Source organism: Borostomias antarcticus, assembly GCF_949987555.1.
Source record: "Borostomias antarcticus genome assembly, chromosome: 13".
NCBI classification, from domain to species: domain Eukaryota; kingdom Metazoa; phylum Chordata; class Actinopteri; order Stomiiformes; family Stomiidae; genus Borostomias; species Borostomias antarcticus.
Window position 1 is genome coordinate 2,414,606 of NC_140246.1, and position 10,000 is coordinate 2,424,605.

The 10,000-nt window shown below is 48.5% G+C and overlaps 1 protein-coding gene across 1 annotated transcript in view; it reads left to right on the forward strand.

Annotated features, from left to right (window-relative positions):
* ptprz1b (protein tyrosine phosphatase receptor type Z1b) overlaps positions 1-10,000 on the forward strand; it is a gene marked incomplete at both ends in the record, with an annotated part of 48,943 nt that overhangs the window by 8,748 nt on the left and 30,195 nt on the right. The window lies entirely within an intron of this gene.

Genomic DNA, 10,000 nt, shown 5'->3' on the forward strand with positions numbered 1-10,000 from the left:
TGGTGGTGGTGGTAGTAGAGGTGGTGGTGGTGATGGTGGTGGTGGTGGTAGTAGAGGTGGTGGTGGTGGTGTGGTGGTGTGGGTGGTGATGTTGGGCACAGAGCAGCTGCTGCTGAGCTCAGAACACCATGGTGGTACAGTGTGGAGGCTAGTGTAGACAGTAGCAATTGACTCTGTACTGTATACTTGCATTTTAATAGTTGTGCCACCTGTATTACGGTCACAGTCATCTATGATTGGATGGAATAAGTAGATTAGTAGAGTCATTTTGCTATACTGCTAGACTAGTAAGACTACAGATAGTAAATTGCCAGTTTGGGAACCTTATAATGTCTATCTGAGTGCCTGGAGACTGGGATGAGGAAGTGATTAGTGTTGATAAGATACTGTAAGGACAAGAGATAACAAGAATTCCAATGTACCTGTATCTGTACTGGTTATATATAGCAATTCAACTTTCTATTCTATTCTGTTCTATTCTACTTATTCTAGCGTGTGACTCAGATCTAGTATGGAGGCTACTGTGTGTGACTCAGATCTAGTATGGAGGCTACTGTGTGTGACTCAGATCTAGTATGGAGGCTACTGTGTGTGACTCAGATCTAGTATGGAGGCTACTGTGTGTGACTCAGATCTAGTGTGTGTCTAGTGTGTGACTGGGATCTGGAGTGTTCAGTGTGGGTCTGGGATCTGGAGTGTTCAGTGTGGGTCTAGTGTGTGACTGGGATCTGGAGTGTTCAGTGTGGGTCTAGTGTGGGTCTGGGATCTGGAGTGTTCAGTGTGTGTCTGGGATCTGGAGTGTTCAGTGTGTGTCTGGGATCTGGAGTGTTCAGTGTGTGTCTGGGATCTGGAGTGTTCAGTGTGTGTCTGGGATCTGGAGTGTTTAGTGTGTGGTGTCCAGATCGAGGAGTGTGTTGAGGTGGAGTGTTGGGCTCCAGCAGGCGGCCCCCCGGTTGGTCGAGGTTTAAAGCCCAGCTGTTCCGCCCATGCAGGAGGAGGAGGGGCCCTGACTTCTCACGGTCGCCAAATGTCACTCACACACACACACACACACACACACACACACACACACACACGCACACACATACAGTACACACGTGCACACACACACATGCACGCACGCACGCACACACATACAGTACACACATGCACACACACACACGCACACACATACAGTACACATGTGTGCACACATACATACACACACGCACGCACACACATACAGTACACACGTGCGCACACACACACACACACACACCTGCTATAGTGTGGAGCCCTTATGAGCAGTGAGAGGGTGATATGGATATATGGTTTGATGCTGCTAAGTCCATCTGGAACAATGCGGGTGTGAGTGTAACCCGGGGCAACGTCTCGCTTCTAATTAGCAGCTAAACCCGTTCTGTTTTTCCTCCTATATTGGGTTCCAGTGAAAGTATGTTATTAAAAACCTGCTGTCGGGAGCACATGCACTAATTCACACGCCTGTCACTCACAACAGCTGTAGTAGGAGTGGTCGTGGTGGTATGTGCGTGTGTGTGCGTGTGTGTGTGTGTGTGTGTGTATGTGTGTGCGTGTGCGTGTGTGTTTGTCTCCATGTTCAACAGGTGGTGTCTAGCTCGTGATGCCACTGTGTCTTGATCCAAGACAGATTACGACCGCCGTGGGTCCCCTTCCTTTTTCCCAGTGATTACCCAGAAGCCCTCGTTGCAACACGAACTTCTGGGAACAAGCTACGATGTTTGTGGACACCAATGAGTATCCGATGGGATTTTCAATAGGATGCTGATTGGCCCGCGCAGACAGTGGGCTGTGTGAAGAGGCGCCAAGATTTTTATTACACAAACGGCAAAGTGTAAAGTCTATTACCTAAATGAGTTTTCTTTAGTCCCGACTGTACGCTCCCAATGAAATAACGCAGCTGGATTTGAAAGGTCGCCTAATGCGCTGGCTCCGCCCTTCTGCCCGCTCATAGGGACACTAAACACCAAGGAACAGTGACCTCATGTGACACCTCATGTTACACGATGGACTGATAAGCGATGCGTTTATTTCACCAGGGGAGTCCGTCGACAACAAGGTCTCATTTTCACCGGTGTCCTGGTTACCAAGCAAAGCATAATACAAAAACATCATGCTGCATACAATATTACTACAGTACCACTGTCATATCACAAAGAAGCACTAATGATTTGTGTTGCACTGATTTGTATGAAAGTGCTATACTGGTAAGACATTGTTGTATGATAATAGCGTATATTGTTAAGACATATTGTTGTATAACATATATTGTCTCACAGAAGGCTACATTAACAGCTGGCTTCCATGGAGGTGAATTTCACGACCCAGTAATGTGCAGCGTTCTATCCTCAGGGAGAGTCAGCCACTCACTCAGACTGACACAGAGAGAGAGGGAGAGAGAGAGAGAGAGGGAGAGAGAGGGAGAGAGGGAGAAAGAGAGAGAGAGAGAGAGAGGGAGAGACAGGGGAGAGAGGGAGAGACAGGGAGAGAGGGAGAGGGAGAGGGAGAGAGGGGGAGAGAGAGAGAGGGGAGAGAGAGGAGGAGAGAGAGAGAGGGGGAGAGAGAGAGAGAGAGGGAGAGGGAGGGAGAGAGAGGGAGAAAGAGAGAGAGAGGGAGAGAGAGGGAGAGAGAGAGGGAGAGAGAGAGGGAGAGAGGGGTAAGGGAAGTAACCATCTTAAAAACTCACTGAACATTCCAGTGAGTTTGTCAGAGAGACAAAGAAAGAGAGAGAGATAGAGGCTGAGAGAGGAGAGAGAGGTAGGGAGAGAAAGAGAGAGAGAATGAGAGAGAGAGAAAGAGAGAGAGAGAAAGAAAGAGAGAGAGAGAGAGAGAGAGAGAGAGAGAGAGAGAGAGAAAGAAAGAGAGAGAGAGAGAGAGAATCCTTTCTTCCCTCCCTGGTCTGTTTCAACCCACTTCTCCCAGGGGGCTCTAAGCCAACGAGACCCATTCATTAACATTCTATCAAGGGATCGCTCCCTGACAACACACACACACACACACACACACACACACACACACACACACACACACACACACACACACACACACACACACACACACACACACACATATGCATAATGTTCTGTAGTGGTCTAAGAGTGTCTCTCTTTGTGGTTCTCTGTTGTCTGGAGAGACTCTTAGAGTGTGACTCCTGTCTGCCTGGTGTCCGCTGAGGGCCGGCCAGCTCACATAGACCAGCATGCAACACTGCAGGACATCAGTATATGATGTTACAATGGAGTTAAAACAGGACTACTCCTCTTTTATGATCGGTTAAGTGTGAACGTCAAGTATGAGAGGAGAGAGAATAGTGAGAGATGAGATGGAGAGAAGGAGAGAGAGAGGGATGGGAGAGGATGGAGAGAAGGAGAGAGAGGATGAGAGAAGAAGAGAGAAGGATGCTACTGTAGAAGATGGAGTGAAGGAGGGTGAAGGATGTGAGGATGTAGTGAAGGAGAGGAGGGTGGAGTAGGCGTTGAGGAGCAGCGTTGATAATGGCTTCATTAGCATCACGCTGTGGGAGGTTATAATCTAATTTGCTGCTGGCTTCTCCCTGTCACACAACCTGGCACTGGGCCAGAACTCTAGGGTTGTGATAGGTCCACTCTGGGGGGGGGTGGGGGGGGTTTGGGGAGAGGATAGCAGTGAGCACTGTGAAGTCAGAGTGTTCAGTGTTCAGACTTACATACTGTAGAACGATGGCGGCAGACAGCGTTCAGCGTTCGTGCAGTAGGGCGAGTTTACCCCACCTCTTTTTTCTTTTAATTTTACTCCATACAGTGAAACCGGTTCCCCTGGTTCTCCTCGGTTCCCTCCTCCCGGCTCGGTCCCTCCGGACGCACGGCCTCACCTCCCAGTGCACCCTGGGGAAGGCGCCAAAGATGACACTTGATTCCTCCTAATACTCTCCTCCCTGTCCCCTCCTCTGTCCCTCCCTTCCTCTCTCCCTCCCTCTCTCTCCCACGTCTCTCTCTCTCCTCCCCTCTCTCTCCCACGTCTCTCTCTCTCCCTCCCTCTCTTTCCCCCATCTCTCTCTCCCTCCCTCTCCCCCATCTCTCTCTCTCCCTCCCTCTCTCTCCCCCATCTCTCTCTCCCTCCCTCTCTCCCCCCCATCTCTCTCTCTCCCTCCCTCTCTCCTAAACCGAGCTGTGATTCGGTCATTAGCTCAGCGAGCTGCCTGCTATCTGTTACCCACGCACACACACAGATGCCCATTATCCCTGGTTATTAAAGGGCGAGAAGTTGGCATGCTGGGAGAAGTTGGGAGACTGGGAGAGGGGGGGGGGAGGGGGTCTGGGATGGGAGGGAGGGGGGATTGTGTGTGAATGAATGAATGGGAGTAACAGTCTCTTGAGCAGACTATTGGATACGGATGGTAAGGTTTCCTTCCTGCTAAGATCTCTGGTCTTAAGATATCGTTCATCCGCTCTGCCAGGAGACGCTTCCAGAGTGTAAAGCAGACCTGTCTGTGTGTGTGTGTGTGTGTGTGTGTGTGTGTGTGTGTGTGTGCGTGTGTATGCATACATTAAAGGCAGAAAAATAGGGAGAGAGAGAGGGAGGGAGGGAGAGAGCAAGAGTGTGGGAAAGAGAGAGCAAGCTGGAGAGAGAAAGAGAGAGAGAGAGGGAGCGATAGAGGACAGATGTACAATATGAATGTTGTCGCAGATTCAGCACGTTTGTTTTGTACTGTTCATCTCCACCCACACAGATACACACACACACACGCACACACGCACACACACACACACACACACACACACACACACACACACACACACACACACACCATCTCCTCCAATAATAAGTCTGGCCTTTCTAAACTATCTCTCTCTCTCTGTCCATAAATCAGGATACCCTCTGCTGTCTCCAACTACTAGCGCTGTGTGTGTGTGTGTGTGTGTTTGTGTGTGTGTGTGTTTGTGTGTGTGTGTTTGTGTGTGCGTTTGTGTGTGTGCGAGTGTGTGTGTGTGTGTGTGCGTGAGTGTGTGTGTTTGTGTGTGCGTTTGTGTGTGCGTGAGTGTGTGTATTTGTGTGTGCGTTTGTGTGTGTGCGAGTGTGTGTGTGCGTGAGTGTGTGTGGTGGAAGAGAACAACACATTGATTTTTGAGAATCGATGAGGATGATGATTATGATCATGATGATGGGTGGGGCTGTTGTCATGACGACGCCAAAGTATGAGAAGCTAAAAGGGCACAAGAGAGAGAGACAGGCCCAGTCCCAATGTCCCCCCTAAACCCTCCAGCCCTGAGCCCTCACAGACTTATTGACGTCACCTGGTAAAGTGGTTGAGTGCGAGAGGCTGCAAGGGATCGAATTGCTCTAAAAGGAATGGGACAGCACTTGCGACATCACATTACGTTGGCGTGAAAACATGTTTCTTACTATTGTGGGTGTGGGGCTTTTTATCAATTTGTCAATTTTACACGTTTTGCTTGTAGGCCTTCATGTAAATTAATTTTGGGCTGAGTCATATATGCGAACTACATTACTGCCTGTGATTCTTGTTTGTGATGAATCCAAAAGTATTTACTTAAGAATGATAATATATTATGTATACACATTCCTGCACCTCACAACTCTTTCCATATTCATGTTGGAAATCTCAATTCAAAGAACACTGCACCGAAATGGGTGATTAATGTCATATTGCTTTTAACTGGGAAATCATATTATTTAGAGCAACAGAAATCGATGGAATTTATAACCATAGCCTACATACTTTTACACAAATCACATTATACAAACCCATGGGGTTAATAACCCATACTTAAAAATAATGAAACCAAAATATTTATAAGGCTACTTGTGCAGATAAGCAAGTCCAGCTGAAAACACATCCGTGTTTCACGTCACAACGATATGAACTGTGGGTAATTCCCTTAGGCGAAGTCTGCAGAAGTGCAGACTTACGGTAAGGGGGGCATAAAGGGCTCAAAATGTCTGCCAGAGAGCCCTCACGCACTTGCCCATTTGACATTGGGACACCCCTAAGCCCTCGCGGACTTCGCGGGAGCGCGCCCTTAAGTCTGTGAGTGGTGGACATTGGGACTGGGCCCAAGACAGACCCCAAGTGCCCTGCCTCAGGCCCCGCCCCCTGACTGCCCTGCCTCAGGCCCCGCCCCCTGCCTCAGGCCCCGCCCCCTGACTTCCCTGCCTCCCCCCCCTCATCTCTGTCTCTCTTCCGTGCCTCAACCCTTCAATATCTCCTCTGTCTTTCTCTCTGTCTCTCTGTCTATCTCTCTCTCTCTCTCTCTCTCACTCTTTCTCTGTCTCTCTCTCTCTCTCTCACTCTTTCTCTGTCTCTCTCTCGCTCTCTCTCTCTCCCCCCTCCCCCCTCTCTCTCTCTCTCTTCTGGCCTTGAGAAGCTGTATTCAATTTGAAACCCTTAACAAATGGCAGCCCTTTCCCAACTCCTAGACTAGGTGATATACGAGGTCATGTGACGAGACTGAGCATGTGCAGAGAAAGCCTGTTGTTCGTCCAGTGACAGGGTCACAGAGCAGATGCTGAGGTCCTCATGACTCGACGTCTCTCTCTCTCTCTCTCTCTCTCTCTCTCTCTCTCTCTCTCTCTCTGAAGCTGGGACTTCGATGATGTAATTGTCTATTGAAGTTGTTACTGTTGCTTTTTTTATTTTGCGTGATTTATGGATGTTACGTGTAGCTGTCTGTCTGACCTGTTTTTAAGCCACCGGTTACCGTGCTGGAAATAAGTCTGTCACTTTTGCATGTTATTCCTTGGATTTTTACTGTCTGTTCAATCCATACTAAAATCAATCGATCAATCAATCACTCTCTCTCTCTATGTGTCTCTCAATTCCCAGTTCAATGCAGATAAGCTTTACTGTAACGGCATTACAAATGACTAATGTTGCCCCCCCCCTCTCTCTCTCTCCCCCACCCTCTCTCTCTCTCTCTCTCTCTCTCCAGTGGCTGCTGCAGACACATATTTCCGAGGCCAGCGTAAATTCCCAGAGGACATTGAGTGGTCCTACACAGGTTGGTACTGTCCTCTCTCTCAGGATGGCTGGAGGCCAGATAAGAGCATATCATTAGCATTAGCAATGCTAACTCAGCGCTGCTGGGGTGTAGTCAGAACTCCATCTGGTCTCCCCACGCTAGAACATCGACGGGGATCAGTCCTGTTAATGTTAAGTCCTCGAGGGGAGTGGTTGTGCTTTCATGGGGATGTAATCTGCGCTTGGAAAATAGACATAGACCGATACTGTGAGGCAGAATAATTTATCCTGCCATTTCCCCTACCATAAATTACTCAGATTAAAGTCTGTCTCCCTCTGTCTCCCTTTGTATTCAGTTAAGACACCATACAGTAGTTATGAATCATGAAATGTCTGTCTTATATGGTTGGAGGAAATGTAAATTCTACCTCTCTCTCTCTCTCTCTCTGTGAGTTGTTTGGTATTAAGGGTTATTACCTGGCTCCACCCAGGATGAAGTCCAGGGGAGGAGGTTATGTTTTTGGTGCTGTGTGTGTGTTAGTCTGTCTATTTGTGTCTCTGTCTGTCTGTCTGTCTGTCTGTCTGTCTGTCTGTCTGTCTGTCTGTCTGTCTGTCTGTCTGTCTGTCTGTCTGTCTGTCGTCTATCTGTCGTCTATCTGTCTGTCTGTCTGTCTGCTGTCTGTCTGTCTGTCTGTTAGTCAGCAGAATTACGCAAAACTACCAGACTGATGTTCATGAAACTTGGTGTGGTGAGGGGTGTAGCAGGGATGAAGGAAGAACCCGTTACATTTTGGGGTGGATCCAAATCATGGGCCGGATAAACAAATTATTGTTCTCTTTCGTTATTATTGCCAAATAGTCCAGACCAGCACATACTGTTCAGGTACTTTGCCATGTTTAATACATCCGTGGGTCTATCTTCTAAGCGTTAAGCGATAGCACGATGGGAAGGACTGGTTCTGCTACAGAGCCTGAGCATCATGTTCTGAGAGCGGGGGGACAGCGTTGGGGGAGGTGGGGTGGAGGCAGGGGCGGGGGTGAGACTGGGGGTGAGGCTGGGGAGGAGGCTGGGGCGGAGGGCAGAGATCGGGCGGAGGGGGGTGGGGTGGTGCAGGGCTGCTGTTCGCCCACTCTTAGCGGGTACGGAAGCAGAGCCGTCTCCATGTGGAGGAGGTTGTTTTTGTAGCCCGGGGCAGCAGCGGGGGGGAGAGCCAGTCTGTGTGGTGCACTGAGCCGCAAGGAAGAGAATTAACATGAGAAAGAAACCCCTCTTCACCGCGAGGCGGGAAGAGATGGGCAAGCGAGGAGAAGACGCAGAGGGAGGGAGAGACCTCGAGAGAGAGAGAGAGAAGTAGGGAGAGAGAAGCAGAGTTAGAGCAGGCGAGACTGAGAGAGAAAGGGAAGGAGAGAGAGAGGAGATGGGGTAGAGACTGATTGATTTTTTCTTTTGACTACACATGTTTGCTGTTAGGTTGAATGTAGATCAGCGCCGCACTAGTCAGTCCAATCTGTATGATCAGACTCTGAGCATTAAACACATTATCCACATATATTGATGATAATAGGTCGGAGCACATCAAGGCATTTCTTTCCATCTCAGTGAAAAATAGAAAATGTTTTTTTCTACTTTGTAGTATACAGTAGAATCTAACAAAAATGTTGTTGTATAGAATCCAGATTTACATACATGTACTATGTAGTACAGATCCAGATTTATATGCATATAGTTTGTAGTATAGATTCCAGATTTATATACTTTGTAATATAGACTCCAGATTTATATACATATACTTTTATATACAAATACATTTTTTACATTTACTTTCTGTTGCATGCTCGTACAATATACCTTTTTATTCGCATATGTTAATTTTGTATCTATTGTAATTTGTATTGTAGTGTTGATGGTGCTTCTTTGTTGTCCCTTGAATGTGTCTGTTGTAATGGTGCGATTCCCCCTGGGGATTAAGAGAGGACTTCCATATCTACAGTAGCTACGCAGCGGCGGTACACTACACACACCAGTTTGCAACGCAAGGTCATGGGCTCGTTTGTATCTTTGGATGCAGCTTAGCGCCATGCAGGACTATGTGTGTCACAACAACGCACGCCTTTGTGTGTATGCCAGCGTGCTCTATCCTGCACAGGATGTGAAAAGCGGATACAGTAAAAAGGTCCCCTTTAACCTAATCCCCAGGGGGTCCCTGTAATCCCTACGTCTACCCCCCCCCCGTCCCCCCGTCACCATCTGCCATTTATTCGTGTGTGTGTGTGTGTGTGCGTGTGCGTGTGTGTGTTGTATACAGTATATACAGTATGGTACTCCCCATGTTCTGTTGACCCCGGGCCCCAAGCCCACACCACATGACGGGGACAGCCATGCAGCTTACACATACAGCTCAGCGCGTGTGTGTGTGTGTGTGTCTGTACTGTATGTCTCTCTCTCTATCAATGTGTGTGTGTGTGTGTCTTTCTCTCTATCTGTATGTGTGTGTGTGTGCGTGCGTGTGTTGTATACAATATATACAGTATGGTACTCCCCATAGTAGTGGAGCTGTCTCTGTGTGTCTGGGAGCTTGGTAGTGGGTCTGTCTGTGTGTCTGTGTGTCTGTCTGTCTGTGTGTCTGTGTGTCTGTGTGTCTGTCTGTCTGTGTGTCTGGGAGCTTGGTAGTGGGTCTGTCTGTGAGTCTGTGTGTCTGTCTGTCTGTGTGTCTGTGTGTCTGGGAGCTTGGTAGTGGGTCTGTCTGTCTGTGTGTCTGTCTGTGTGTCTGTCTGTCTGTCTGTCTGTCTGTGTGTGTTCTGGGAGCTTGGTAGTGGGTCTGTCTGTCTGTGTGTCTGTCTGTATGTCTGTCTGTCTGTGTGTCTGTCTGTCTGTCTGTCTGTGTTCTGGGAGCTTGGTAGTGGGTCTGTCTGTCTGTCTGTCTGTCTGTGTGTCTGGGAGCTTGGTAGTGGGTCTGTGTGTGTGTGTGTGTGTGTGTGTGTGTGTGTCTGGGAGCTTGGTAGTGTGTGTGTGTGTGTGTGTGT